Here is a 12,401-nt window from a genome sequence, read left to right as displayed (position 1 = left end):
TACCAGGCAACATCCTAGTAAATCTCCTCTGCACCTTTTCCAAAGCTTCCACATCCTTCTTATAATGCGGTGGCCAGAACTGTACGCAATACTCCAAGTGCGGCCGCACCAGAGTTTTGTAGCTTCACCATAACCTCTTGGTTCCGGAACTCGATCCCTCTGTTAATAAAAGCTAAAACACCGTATGCCTTCTTAACAGCCCTGTCAACCTGGGTGGCAACTTTCAAGGATCTGTGTACATAGACACAGATCTCTCTGCTCATCCACACTGCTCAGAATCTTACCATTAGCCTTGTACTTTGCTTTCCGGTTACGCCTACCAAAGTACATCACCTCACACTTGTCTGCATTAAACTGCATTTGCCACCTCTCTGCCCATCTCTGCAGCTTATCTATGTGTCTCTGCAACCTACAGCATCCTTTGTCACTATCCACAACTCCACCGACCTTAGTGTCGCCTGCAAATTTACAAACCCATCCTTCTACGCCCTCATCCAGGTCATTTATAAAAATGACAAACAGCAGTGGACCTAACACCAACCCTTGCGGTACACCACTAGTAACTGGTCTCCAGGATGAACATTTCCCATCAACTACCACCCTCTGTCTTCTTTCAGCAAGCCAATTTCTGATCCAAACTGCTATATCTCCCACAATTCCATTCCTCCCGCATTTTGTACAATAGCCTATTGTGGGGAACCTTATCAAATGCCTTGCTGAAATCCATATACGTCACATCAACCAGTTTACTCTCATCTACCTGTTTGGTCACCTTCTTAAAGAACTCAATAAGGTTTGTGAGGTACGACCTTCCCCTCTCAAAACCGTGCTGACTATCCTTAATCAATTTATTCTTTTCTAGATGATTATAAATCCTATCCCTTATAACCTTTTCCAACACTTTACCAACAACTGACGTAAGGGTCACTGGTCTACAATTGCCAGGGTTGTCTCTACTCCCCTTCTTGAACAGGGGAACCACATTTACTATCCTCCAGTCATCTGGCACTATTCCTGTAGACAATGACTAGTTAAAGATCAATGCCAAAGGCTTGGCAATCTCCTCCCTGGCTTCCCTGAGGACCCTAGGCTAAATCCCATCCGGCCCAGGGGACTTGTCTACCTTCACCTTCTGAAGGATTTCTAATACCTCTACCTTGTGAACCTCAATCCCACCTAGCCTAGTAGCCTGTATCTCAGTATTCTCCTCGACAACATTGTCGTTTTCTAGAGTGAACCCTGTTGAAAAATATTCATTTAGCGCTTCCCCTATCTCATCTGACTCCACACACAACTTACCACTACTATCCATGATTGGGCCAAATCTTACTTTCGTCATTCTTTTATTCCTTAAATACCTTTTAGAAAGCCTTAGGGTTTACCCTGATCCTATCTGACAACAGCTTCTCATGTCTCCTCCTGGCTCTTCTGAGCTCTCTCTTTAGGTCTTTCCTGGCTACCTCGTAGCCCTCAAGTGCCCTAACTGAGCCTTCACATCTCATCCTAACATAAGCCACCTTCTTCCTCTTGACCAGAGATTCCACCTCCTTCATAAACCACGGCTCCCACGCTCTACAGCTTCCTCCCTGCCTGACAAGTACATATTTATCTAGGACACACAGGAGCTTTTCCTTGAATAAGCTCCACATTTCTAATGTGCCCATCCCCTGCCGTTTTCTTCCCCATTCTATGCTCCCTAAATCTTGCCTAATCTCATCGTAATTGCCTTTCCCCCAGCTATAACTCTTGACCAGTGGTATACACCTATCCCTTTCCATCACTAAAGTAAACATAACAGAATTGTGATCGCTATCATCAAAGTGCTCACCTACTTCCAAATCTAACACCTGGCCGGGCTCATTACTCAGTAACAAATCTAATGTGGCTTCGCCCCTTATTGGCCTATCTACATACTGTGTCAGGAAGCCCTCCTGCACACACTGGACAAAAACTGACCCATCTATAGTACTCGAACTATAGTGTTCCCAGTCAATATTTGGAAAGTTGAAGTCCCCCATGACAACTACCCTGTCTCTCTCACTCCTATCGAGAATCATCTTTGCTATCCTTTCCTCTACATCTCTGGAACTATTCGGAGGCCTATAGAAAACTCCCAACAGGGTGACCTCTCCTTTCCTGTTTCTAACCTCAGCCCATACTACATCAGTTGACGAGTCCCCAAACATCCTTTCTGCAACTGTAATACCGTCCTTGACCAACAATGCCACACCTCTGCCCCTTTTACCATCTTCTCTGTTCTTACTGAAACATCTAAATCCCGGAACCTGCAACAACCATTCCTGTCCCTGCTCTATCCATGTCTCCGAAATGGCCACAACATCGAAGTCCCACGTACTAACCCATGCTGCAAGTTCACCCACCTTATTCCGGACGCTCCTGGCATTGAAGTAGACACACTTCAATCCAACTTCTTACTTGCCGGTGCCATCTTGCTTCCCTGAAACTTTATTTCGGACCACCCTACTCCCAACCTTTTCTATAGTCGAACTACAATTCTGGTGCCCATCCCCCTGCTGAAGTAGTTTAAACCCACCCGAATAGCCTTAGCAAATATCCCCCCCAGGAGATCGGTACCCCTCTGGTTCAGGTGAAGACCATCTTGCTTGTAGAGGTCCCACCTACCCCAGTTCTAGTCTCCATATTTATAAATTGTTTATGGAAGCAGCAGTTGGGATATAGAAAAGATTTATGTGTGCTTGCTGAACTGTAAGGATAAGAACCTGGATCATTTGTTCTTTAGATCATCCCCTAGCCTTACCTTTTAAGTGAAGTTTTCTAAAAGTATGAAAAGTTTTGATAAAGATAGGTAATGTTATATATTTTTTAACAATCTTTTCACTTGGGGGCGAAAAGAATAAACTTAAGGAATTTGGAAATAAATAAGAATCCAAACATGAAATTCAGAAAAATTCCCTGTCAACTTGATTGACAGTTCCCTCAGCTGTGTTTGATCCATATCCCTCACTATTGCCTCACCTCTTCTCTTCCCTTGCACACTACTGAACCCAATCCTCGCCTACCACTCACAAGCATCTGCACCCAAAGGATCATAAGCTGCCATTTCTGCCAGCTGAGCAGAATGCTACCATCATATACTTTTTTCCCCCCTCCTCTTTCTGGTTAGCCTTCTGAAGAGGCATCTTGGTCCAATCCTCCTTATTCTCAAGGCCTTCCCATGCAATTACCATTTGACATCTGCCCATTTACATCGTCCCTACTTACTTTTCCAAGGATCTTTGTGTGCTGCTGTCTGAGATTAATTGTGAATATTAATTGAATATCTATCATGTTTGGATACTTGTGGAGGGCAGTAATTGGCTTTTAATTGAGCGAATATGAAGAGACACCCAGGGAAACTGGGTAGGTTGCATTAGGAGGTACAGACTTATAATGCTTCACTTTGTTAATTGTATGTTCGACTTGGCTCTAGTAACATGTTTTATCAATTTGTTTTTCTAGTGCAAGTTCTACGTAGCACGGTAGCATTTTTTTTTAGCACCGCTGCCTCATAGAACCAGGGTCTTGGGTTCCATTCCAGTCTCAGGTGACTGTGCAAACTTTATGCAGGCATTCTGCCTGTGTCTTTGTGGGTATCCTCCGGATACTTTGGTTTTGTCCTATAGTCCAAAGATGTGCACATTAGGTAGATTGGCTAAACTATATTGCCCCGTAGTGTCCAGGGATGTGCAGGTGGTTCGCAATGGGAAACGTGGGATTATAAGGTGGGGGTTTGGGTGGGATGCTATTGACAGTCAGTACAGATTTGCTGGGCCGAATAGCCTCTTTGTACACCATAGGTATTCAATGAGCCTGTGAACAGTCAGAGGCTTTGTATACAACCTTCCAGACTTTGTCCAAGACACATGGAAGATCAGGTAAGTGAAGTACACTGAAGAGCTGCTCGTCCAATCACAGGCTGCAGTCATCAACATAGAAATTACGAACAAAGATAGCTGTCGGCCCTTCCAGGCTGCTCTCCAATTCAGTACAATTTTGGCTCCTCTGGTCACTGCACATCCCAGCTTACTGTGAATAGCATTCTACCCCTTTGCTTGTTAAGAATTTATCTACCTCTCCCTTTAAATTAATCAAAGACTCTGACTCCAAGGCCTTTTGAGGAAGAGTTTCAAAAACTTAACAACCTCATGTGAGAATAAAAGAAACCCGCCATCTCTGTTTGAAATGGATGAGCCCTTACTTTTAAACAGTCATTTCTAGTTCTCAATTTTCCTGTGAAAAGAAATGTTCTTTACAATTCCACCCTGCAAAAATCTCAGGATCTTATTTGTTTCAGTCAAGTTGTCTCTTGCCTTTCTCATCTTCAGACGTTAGCTTAGCCTGTCCAACCTTTCTTCATGAGACAACCTACCCAAACCAGGAATCCGTCTGATAATACCATTCCTGAACTACTTTCAGTGCATTTATGTTTCTTCTTACATAAGGACACCAACGTTGTACACAGTAATCCAGATGTTGTCTATCCAGTGTAACTGAAGCACAATGTCTTTACTTTTGTATTAAAGACCCTTAAATAAACAATTTGTTCTATTAGTTTTAATAATTACTTGCTGAACCTGCAGACAAATGTTAGTGCATCATGCACAAAGGCTCCCAGACCTCTGTTCATCTCAGACCTCTGCAATCTCTCACCATTTAGACAGCATACCTTTTTATTTATTCCTCCTTGAAATGGACAAGTTCACATTTTTACACATTATACGCTATTTGCCAAACATTTGCCCACTCGCATACACCTTTATGTCCCTTTGTAGTTTCTTTATGTCCTCTTTACAACTTAGTTTCTTACTCATTCTTTTGTCATCAGCAAATTTAAGCAACCATCTCTTTGGTCCTTCCATCTGTTTCACTTGTATAAATTGTAAACAGTTGAGCCCCCAGCACCAATCCCTGTGGCATTCAGCTCATGACATCTTGCCAACCAGAAAATGACCCATTTATGACTACTGCCTATTTTCCATTAGCTAGTCAATCTTCTATTCATGCAAATATACCATGTGCCTTTATTTTTTGCAATGACCTTTGATGTGGAACTTTAACAAATTCCTTCTTGAAATCCAGGTACAGAATAGCCCATTCCCCTTTATGAACAGTACATGTTAATTCTTCAGAGAACTTCAATAAATTTGTTAAAAATCAAAACTTCCTTTTCACAACACCATGTTGACCTGTGTAATTACCTTGAATTTTTTGTAAATGCCCTGCTGTAACAGCTTTAGTTATAGCTTCCAACATCTTCCCAATGAGAGATGATAAGCTAATTAATCTGTAATTCTCTATCTTTTGTCTCCCTCCCCTTTTTCGTAAAGGAGTTATTTTTGCTATTTTGCTGTCTTATGGTACCTTCCCTGAAGTTAGAAAATTTTACAGAATTAAAACACATTCACCAACTGTCTCATTTCCCATGTCCTTTAAGACCTTGAGATGAAGCCCATCAGGACATGAGGAATTGTCCGCTTGCTGTTCTAATAATTTGCTCAGTATAGAAAGAAATTTTCTTGAAATCTGCACTTTGTTCCTTTTCCTAATTTATAGCGATTTTTGGAATGCTGCTTATGTCCTGTGCATGAAAACACATGCAAAGTATCTCCTGTCATGCTGTATTCTTAATTCCGCAGGCTCACATTCTATATAACCATTATGCATTAGAAAAACTATCTTTTTATGTTTGTAGCTGGTTGGGTCACGCCTGATTTTTTTTCAACCCTCTTAATCTTTCAGTCAGTCTTTGCTGTTTTTATATTCTGTGCAATCTTCTGGCCTGCCAACCATGTTTGCACAATTTATATGCCTTTTCAGTGACTTTGACACCATAGTGAATGATTTTAGTTCACCATGGATGGTGGATTCTGACTTTGGAAGTTTTCTTGTTGGAGTGTATATACTCTGCAATTGAAAATATCTTAAATGCCTGCCACAGTATTTTGTAAATATTATATTTTACTTATCTATATTTTTGATTGCCATCTGAAATGTGAAAAAAACTATTGTAAAAACAAAGGATTGCTGAAGGATTACTGCAGGTTTTGAAAGCAGGTAACCTGACACTCAGTTTAAGTGTCATTTACACAGATGCCTGTTCAAGCAGGAGCTGAAGTGTGCTTTGTAGATGAACTGGAGCCAAGGATTTTTGGTTTCAGCCAGCAACAAGTAGCTGATTGGTCTGTGGATTAGTGACCAATTACCAATGAAAAAGGTATAATGCCTGTCAATAGCTATGTGATTGGTTTGCATGTAGGTGAATAGTCTGGTCTGTGAACAAGATAATGAGAAGCCGTGTGATCCCTGTTAGAATTCTCTGCAGTAAAAGGCACTAAAGACTGAGGAAGGCTAGATTATTTTTCCTTAGGCAGGTTCTGTAGTCTGTGACTTATAATTAATGAGTCAGAATTTTTTTTTTGTAAGAGTGAACCAGTCTATCTTGTGCCATCTGGAAACCAGTGAAAGTATCTGGAAAAGGTGCACTTATGAAATTCTGGTCAATAGAAGAACCAATGCAGCAGATCCTTAAATAGGGTGTACTAATTTGTTTTGCCAGTTTTTCTCTCCACCTGTAAAACACCTTTTTTCTGCTTGTGTGTGCATGTATGTGTAAGGGAGCTTATAAGGAGATTAGAATTTTAACCGGTGTTATAGGCTAGTTGTTCATAATTATTTACATGTAGCTAGAGTCTATTTGTTTGTAATAAATATTAATTCCAGTTAAGCACAGCACCTGGTCCATGCTTTCTATCAACTTGGATCTAAAAATCAAATAAGTTTGGGATTTTGTGTAGCTTCTAAAAATCTTTAACTTTTGTGACAACTCCAAGAATAGCGGGGCTTGATTTTCAGCATGCTACCCCAGTCGAGTGTTACAATCTGTACTGACCTATCCCTTTGCTTACTTTTGCAGTGCACTACAGCTAGCGCTGCTTTTATGGTTTTATAACTGGTCTTAATTAAGCTTGGCCTTTTGAGGTGAATCTAAAGTCGATGTTATTTAAGTCTAAGTTCAGAGCCTCTTCCTCTTTCTCTTCCGTGATGATCAGAACTTGGGCCCTAGTCTGTCCTTTTTCTAGCTTTGCTTTTTCAAGTAAAAAGACAGAAAAGTTTCATTTGTGAGTACTGCCACTTGGTTTTTAATCATCATTTTTATGAATATTCATTTTTAATATTTTTATTACTTTGACACCGGTTTTGCACAAGCAAGTTATGTTTCATTTTTATGTTGAAATTCATATTTAATGTTGAGCCGAACTTGTCTTTCTGAAATTTTCTCATCAGCCCTTAAGTGAGAAAAATTTGAGCTGTTGCCTCTACCATGATAAAATTGAAGTGTCCTATTCTAGACTATAATTGGAGCACCAAAGCTTTGTCAGTGACTGCAAAATCCAGACCCCAGTCAACGAAACTGTCACATCACTGTAATGAAAGTGAATTTTTGAATAATTTATTGGTTTGCTAAACTAACAAATTGTATTACATATTCAAAAATTACATGTCTAGAGTCAAACTAGAAGTCGACATTTAGAGTTAAAGCTTGAATAATTTCGTACTGATTGAATACTAAAAGAGGATCCTGGATTTTCACATCCTCAATTTTCATTGATTTCCCCTTTAGTCAGCCCTGATGGCCATATGCTTTGGATTTTTCTTCCCGAAAATAACCTACCCCTGCTTTTAGCTATTTTCCTAATCAACATATAATTACGCAACCAAGGAGCAGGTGGGATGTGGGATTTGGACCTAGACCTCCTGGCTCAGAAGTAGGAACACTATCAGTGTGCCACAAGAGTACCCTTCCACTGTTGCTTCTACCCTTCATGTGTAGCACTCTTTAAAGCCTACTTATTTGACTAAATTTTTGGTCATCTTCTTATTGCTGAGTTTTCTCATGAAATTCCATGACCTGTTTTAGTCTGTCAAAGGTGCTGTTTCAATGCAAGCTATTGTTCGATAATAGGTTCAAGAGGAATGCGGCCGTGAGATGATCTGTTGTTTTGATCTTTTTGAATATTGTTACGAAATACTGTGATACAGGTACAACACTTGAATTTCAACAGAACAGATATTGATTGAACCATTCAGTTATGTCACTTGGTTAAACTCACAGGGAGAAAAATATTTCCTGGATCAAACAGCTTAGACCCTAGATAATAAAATGTGAGGCTGGATGAACACAGCAGGCCAAGCAGCATCCCAGGAGCACAAAAGCTGACGTTTCGGGCCTAGACCCTTCATCAGAGAGCTGATGGACATGTCATCAAGAGAATGGGAGGGGGAGTGGAAATGGTTTGCGACTGGGAGGTGCAGTTGTTTGTTGCGAACTGAGCGGAGGTGTTCTGCAAAGCGGTCCCCAAGCCTCCGCTTGGTTTCCCCAATGTAGAGGAAGCCGCACCGGGTACAGTGGATGCAGTATACCACATTGGCAGATGTGCAGGTGAACCTCTGCTTGATGTGGAATGTCATCTTGGGGCCTGGGATGGGGGTGAGGGAGGAGGTGTGGGGACAAGTGTAGCATTTCCTGCGGTTGCAGGGGAAGGTGCCGGGTGTGGTGGGGTTGGAGGGCAGTGTGGAGCGAACAAGGGAGTCACGGAGAGAGTGGTCTCTCCGGAAAGCAGACAGGGGAGGGGATGGAAAAATGTCTTGGGTGGTGGGGTCGGATTGTAAATGGCGGAAGTGTCGGAGGATAATGCGTTGTATCCGGAGGTTGGTAGGGTGGTGTGTGAGAACGAGGGGGATCCTCTTTGGGCGGTTGTGGCGGGGGCAGGGTGTGAGGGATGTGTCGCGGGAAATGCGGGAGACGCGGTCAAGGGCGTTCTTGATCACCGTGGGGGGAAAGTTGCGGTCCTTAAAGAACTTGGACATCTGGGATGTGCGGGAGTGGAATGTCTTATCGTGGGAGCAGATGCGGCGGAGGCGGAGGAATTGGGAATAGGGGATGGAATTTTTGCAGGAGGGTGGGTGGGAGGAGGTGTATTCTAGGTAGCTGTGGGAGTCGGTGGGCTTGAAATGGACATCAGTTACAAGCTGGTTGCCTGAGATGGAGACTGAGAGGTCCAGGAAGGTGAGGGATGTGCTGGAGATGGCCCAGGTGAACTGAAGGTTGGGGTGGAAGGTGTTGGTGAAGTGGATGAACTGTTCGAGCTCCTCTGGGGAGCAAGAGGCGGCGCCGATACAGTCATCAATGTACCGGAGGAAGAGGTGGGGTTTGGGGCCTGTGTAGGTGCGGAAGAGGGACTGTTCCACGTAACCTACAAAGAGGCAGGCATAGCTGGGGCCCATGCGGGTGCCCATGGCCACCCCCTTAGTCTGTAGGAAGTGGGAGGAGTCAAAAGAGAAGTTGTTGAGTGTGAGGACGAGTTCAGCTAGGCGGATGAGAGTGTTGGTGGAGGGGGCCTGGTCGGGCCTGCGGGACAGGAAGAAGCGGAGGGCCTTGAGGCCATCTCCACGCGGAATGCAGGTGTACAGGGACTGGACGTCCATGGTGAATATGAGGTGTTGGGGGCCAGGGAATTGGAAGTCCTGGAGGAGGTGGAGGGCGTGGGTGGTGTCACGGACGTAGGTGGGGAGTTCCTGGACCAAAGCGGAGAAAATGGAGCCCAGATAGGTGGAGATGAGTTCGGTGGGGCAGGAGCAGGCTGAGACGATGGGTCGACCAGGGCAGGCAGGTTTGTGGATTTTGGGAAGGAGATAGAAACGGGCCGTGCGGGGTTGGGGAACAATGAGGTTGGAGGCTGTGGGTAGGAGGTCCCCTGAGGTGATGAGGTCGTGAATGGTGTTGGAGATGATGGTTTGGTGCTCGGGTGTGGGGTCATGATCGAGGAGGCGGTAGGAGGTGGTGTCGGAGAGTTGGCGTCTGGCCTCGGCGATGTAGAGGTCAGTGCGCCATACTACCACTGCGCCACCCTTGTCTGCGGGTTTGATGGTGAGGTTGGGGTTGGAGCGGAGGGAGCGGAGGGCTGCCCGTTCTGCGGGGGAGAGGTTGGAGTGGGTGAGAGGGGTGGAGAGGTTGAGGCGGTTAATGTCTCGACGGCAGTTGGAGATGAAGAGGTCGAGGGAGGGTAGGAGGCCTGGGGGTGGTGTCCAGGAGGAGGACTTGTGTTGGAAGCGGGTGAAGGGGTCAGTGGAAGGAGGGTTGGGTTCCCGGTTGAAGAACTTAGACCCTAGTATCTGCTGTATATGTGACAGTGCATATACCACAGCTGACAGCAAAGTACCTATGGCAAGTGATAATTTTTAGCAGATGTTAACAATCACGAAACCTACTTTTTTTTCTTCCTCATATTTAATTTCCTGAGGGACATTAGATGGTTAATTAATTAGTTAGGCAGTTTGATGGATGGTTAATTCATCTCCAAAGATACGTTAAACATTTCAGTGTCTATCTCTTTCACACGTGGGGTTGGTTTAATTCAGTTCACTGGATGGATGGGTTGTGATGCAGAATGATGCCAGTTGTATGGATTCACATACTGCAACTGGCTGAGTTTATCATGAAGCACTCTTCTCAACCTTTCCCCTCCCCTGAGGCATGGCAACCTTCAGATTAAACCACCACCAGTCGTCATGCTCTCTCATGAAGGAACAGCCCAGTAATCTGGTCAGACTATGGTGACATTACATTTCACAAATGTATCGTTCACACTTGTCAGTAACAAAGGAATTTCATCTCCCACGTGAGATATTTCCTTATTTGTCTATTTTTATTCCTAAAATACTTGACTTTGGTCCGGAAATGATATTGTAAATGGTACATATCACCTAAATGAGTGGTATAGACTGAATTCTTTCAGCGTAAATACGTTAAACTAGAGGCTGAACTCTTTTTAATATTTAAAAGCTTAAAAATATTTCGGGGTTAAAAATTATTGAGTCTTTTTAAAACAAAGTTGAAAATTTTCAACTTTTTAATAACTTGTAACGTAGCCACTGTATAAAAAGAAAAGGAATTTGTCAAGAAGAGAAAATGGACTAGATGGTTGCTTCCTTTCGCATTAACCTTTTGCTCCCTTTTCAACAGATTTCTTGATCTCCTTTCTCACCAAAAACACAATTGTTTGTCAAAACTATTTTTTGATTCATTGGCCTGCCCTCTTTTCCCCTTGATAGATTCCCTTTTTTTTGGGGGGGAAAAAAAAACATTCTGATGAAGGGACTAGGCCCAGAACGTCAGCTTTCCTGCCCCTAAGATGCTGCCTGGCCTGCTGTGTTCATCCAGCTCTGCACCTTGTTATCTGTTTGACTTCCTCTTTTATTCATTGCTTTCTAATTTTGAACGCTTGCTTCTGTTATTCACACTGGTTGACATTTTAGCTCATTCCCAGTAAAGAGAAATGGCATATTTCAGTTTTGTACCTCATTCTGTATTATGATCTGTGGGTCATGGTTTTGTTTAGCAGGATATTGTGCAGTAAAATGCTTACTCTGATCATGAGGTATGGTATCCAAGTCTACTTATTGTTTGCTGAACTGAGAATATTTAACGCAGAAGCCAAATGTTAGTAACAGCACTCTAATGAAATGGGCTGGTTAGAATAACAACATTGTTTTTTGGTTTTAGTTTAAATCACAATGAATGTTTCCTTTTGAAAGAAAATGCCCAGTAAGATAGCTTGAAATAATGATTAATGGGAAATCGTGTCTCACTGACTTAATTGAGTTTTCTGAAGAAGTGCCAAAGAAAGTTGGTGAAGACAGAATGGGAGACGTTGTCTATATGGACTTCAGCAAGGCATTCAACAAGGTTCTGCATGGCTGACTGGTTAGCAAAGTTAGATCACATGGAATCCAGGGGGAGCTGGCCACTTGGACACAAAGGTTGCTTAAAGGTAGAAGACAGAGGGTGGTGGTGGAGGGGTTATTTTTAGACCAAAGGCTTGTGACAAGCTGTGTGCTGCAAGGATCAGTGCTGGGTCCACTGCTTTTTGTCATTTAAATCAATGAGTTGCTTGTGCTTATGGGAGGTATAGTTAGTAGGCTTGCAGATGACACCAAAATTGCTGATGCATTGGGCAGGGAAGAAGGATATCTCCAAGAGTACAATGGGACCTTGATCAGATGGGCCAGTAGGCTGAGAAGCGGCAGATGGAACATAATTTAGATATGTGAGGAGTTGTATTTTGGTAAAGCAAATCAGGGCAGGACTTATACAATTAATGGTAGAGCTCGAGAGAGTGTTGACGAACAAAGAAATCTAGGGATGGTGGTGCACAATTACTTGAAAGTGGAGTTGCAGGTGGACAGTGTGAAGAAAAAGGCATTTGGCATGCTTGCCTTCATTGGTAAATGCACTGACTCTAGTAGTTGGGATGTCATGTTTTGGCTGTACAGGAAATTGGTTCGGCCACTTTTAGAGTACTGTTTTCAATTCTGGTCTC

General features: G+C 43.1%; 1 protein-coding gene across 3 annotated transcripts in view; it reads left to right on the top strand.

The window, feature by feature from the left end:
* LOC125464829 (fatty acid-binding protein, brain-like) overlaps positions 1 to 12,401 on the top strand; it is a 49,534-nt gene that overhangs the window by 14,155 nt on the left and 22,978 nt on the right. The gene's annotated exons all lie outside the window — the stretch shown is intronic.

The sequence above is a fragment of the Stegostoma tigrinum genome, chromosome 24, assembly GCF_030684315.1.
Source record: "Stegostoma tigrinum isolate sSteTig4 chromosome 24, sSteTig4.hap1, whole genome shotgun sequence".
In the NCBI taxonomy this organism is placed as follows: Eukaryota; Metazoa; Chordata; class Chondrichthyes; order Orectolobiformes; family Stegostomatidae; genus Stegostoma; species Stegostoma tigrinum.
The sequence above is the reverse complement of the archived record's forward strand: the minus strand, read 5'-3'. Positions and strand labels throughout refer to the sequence as shown.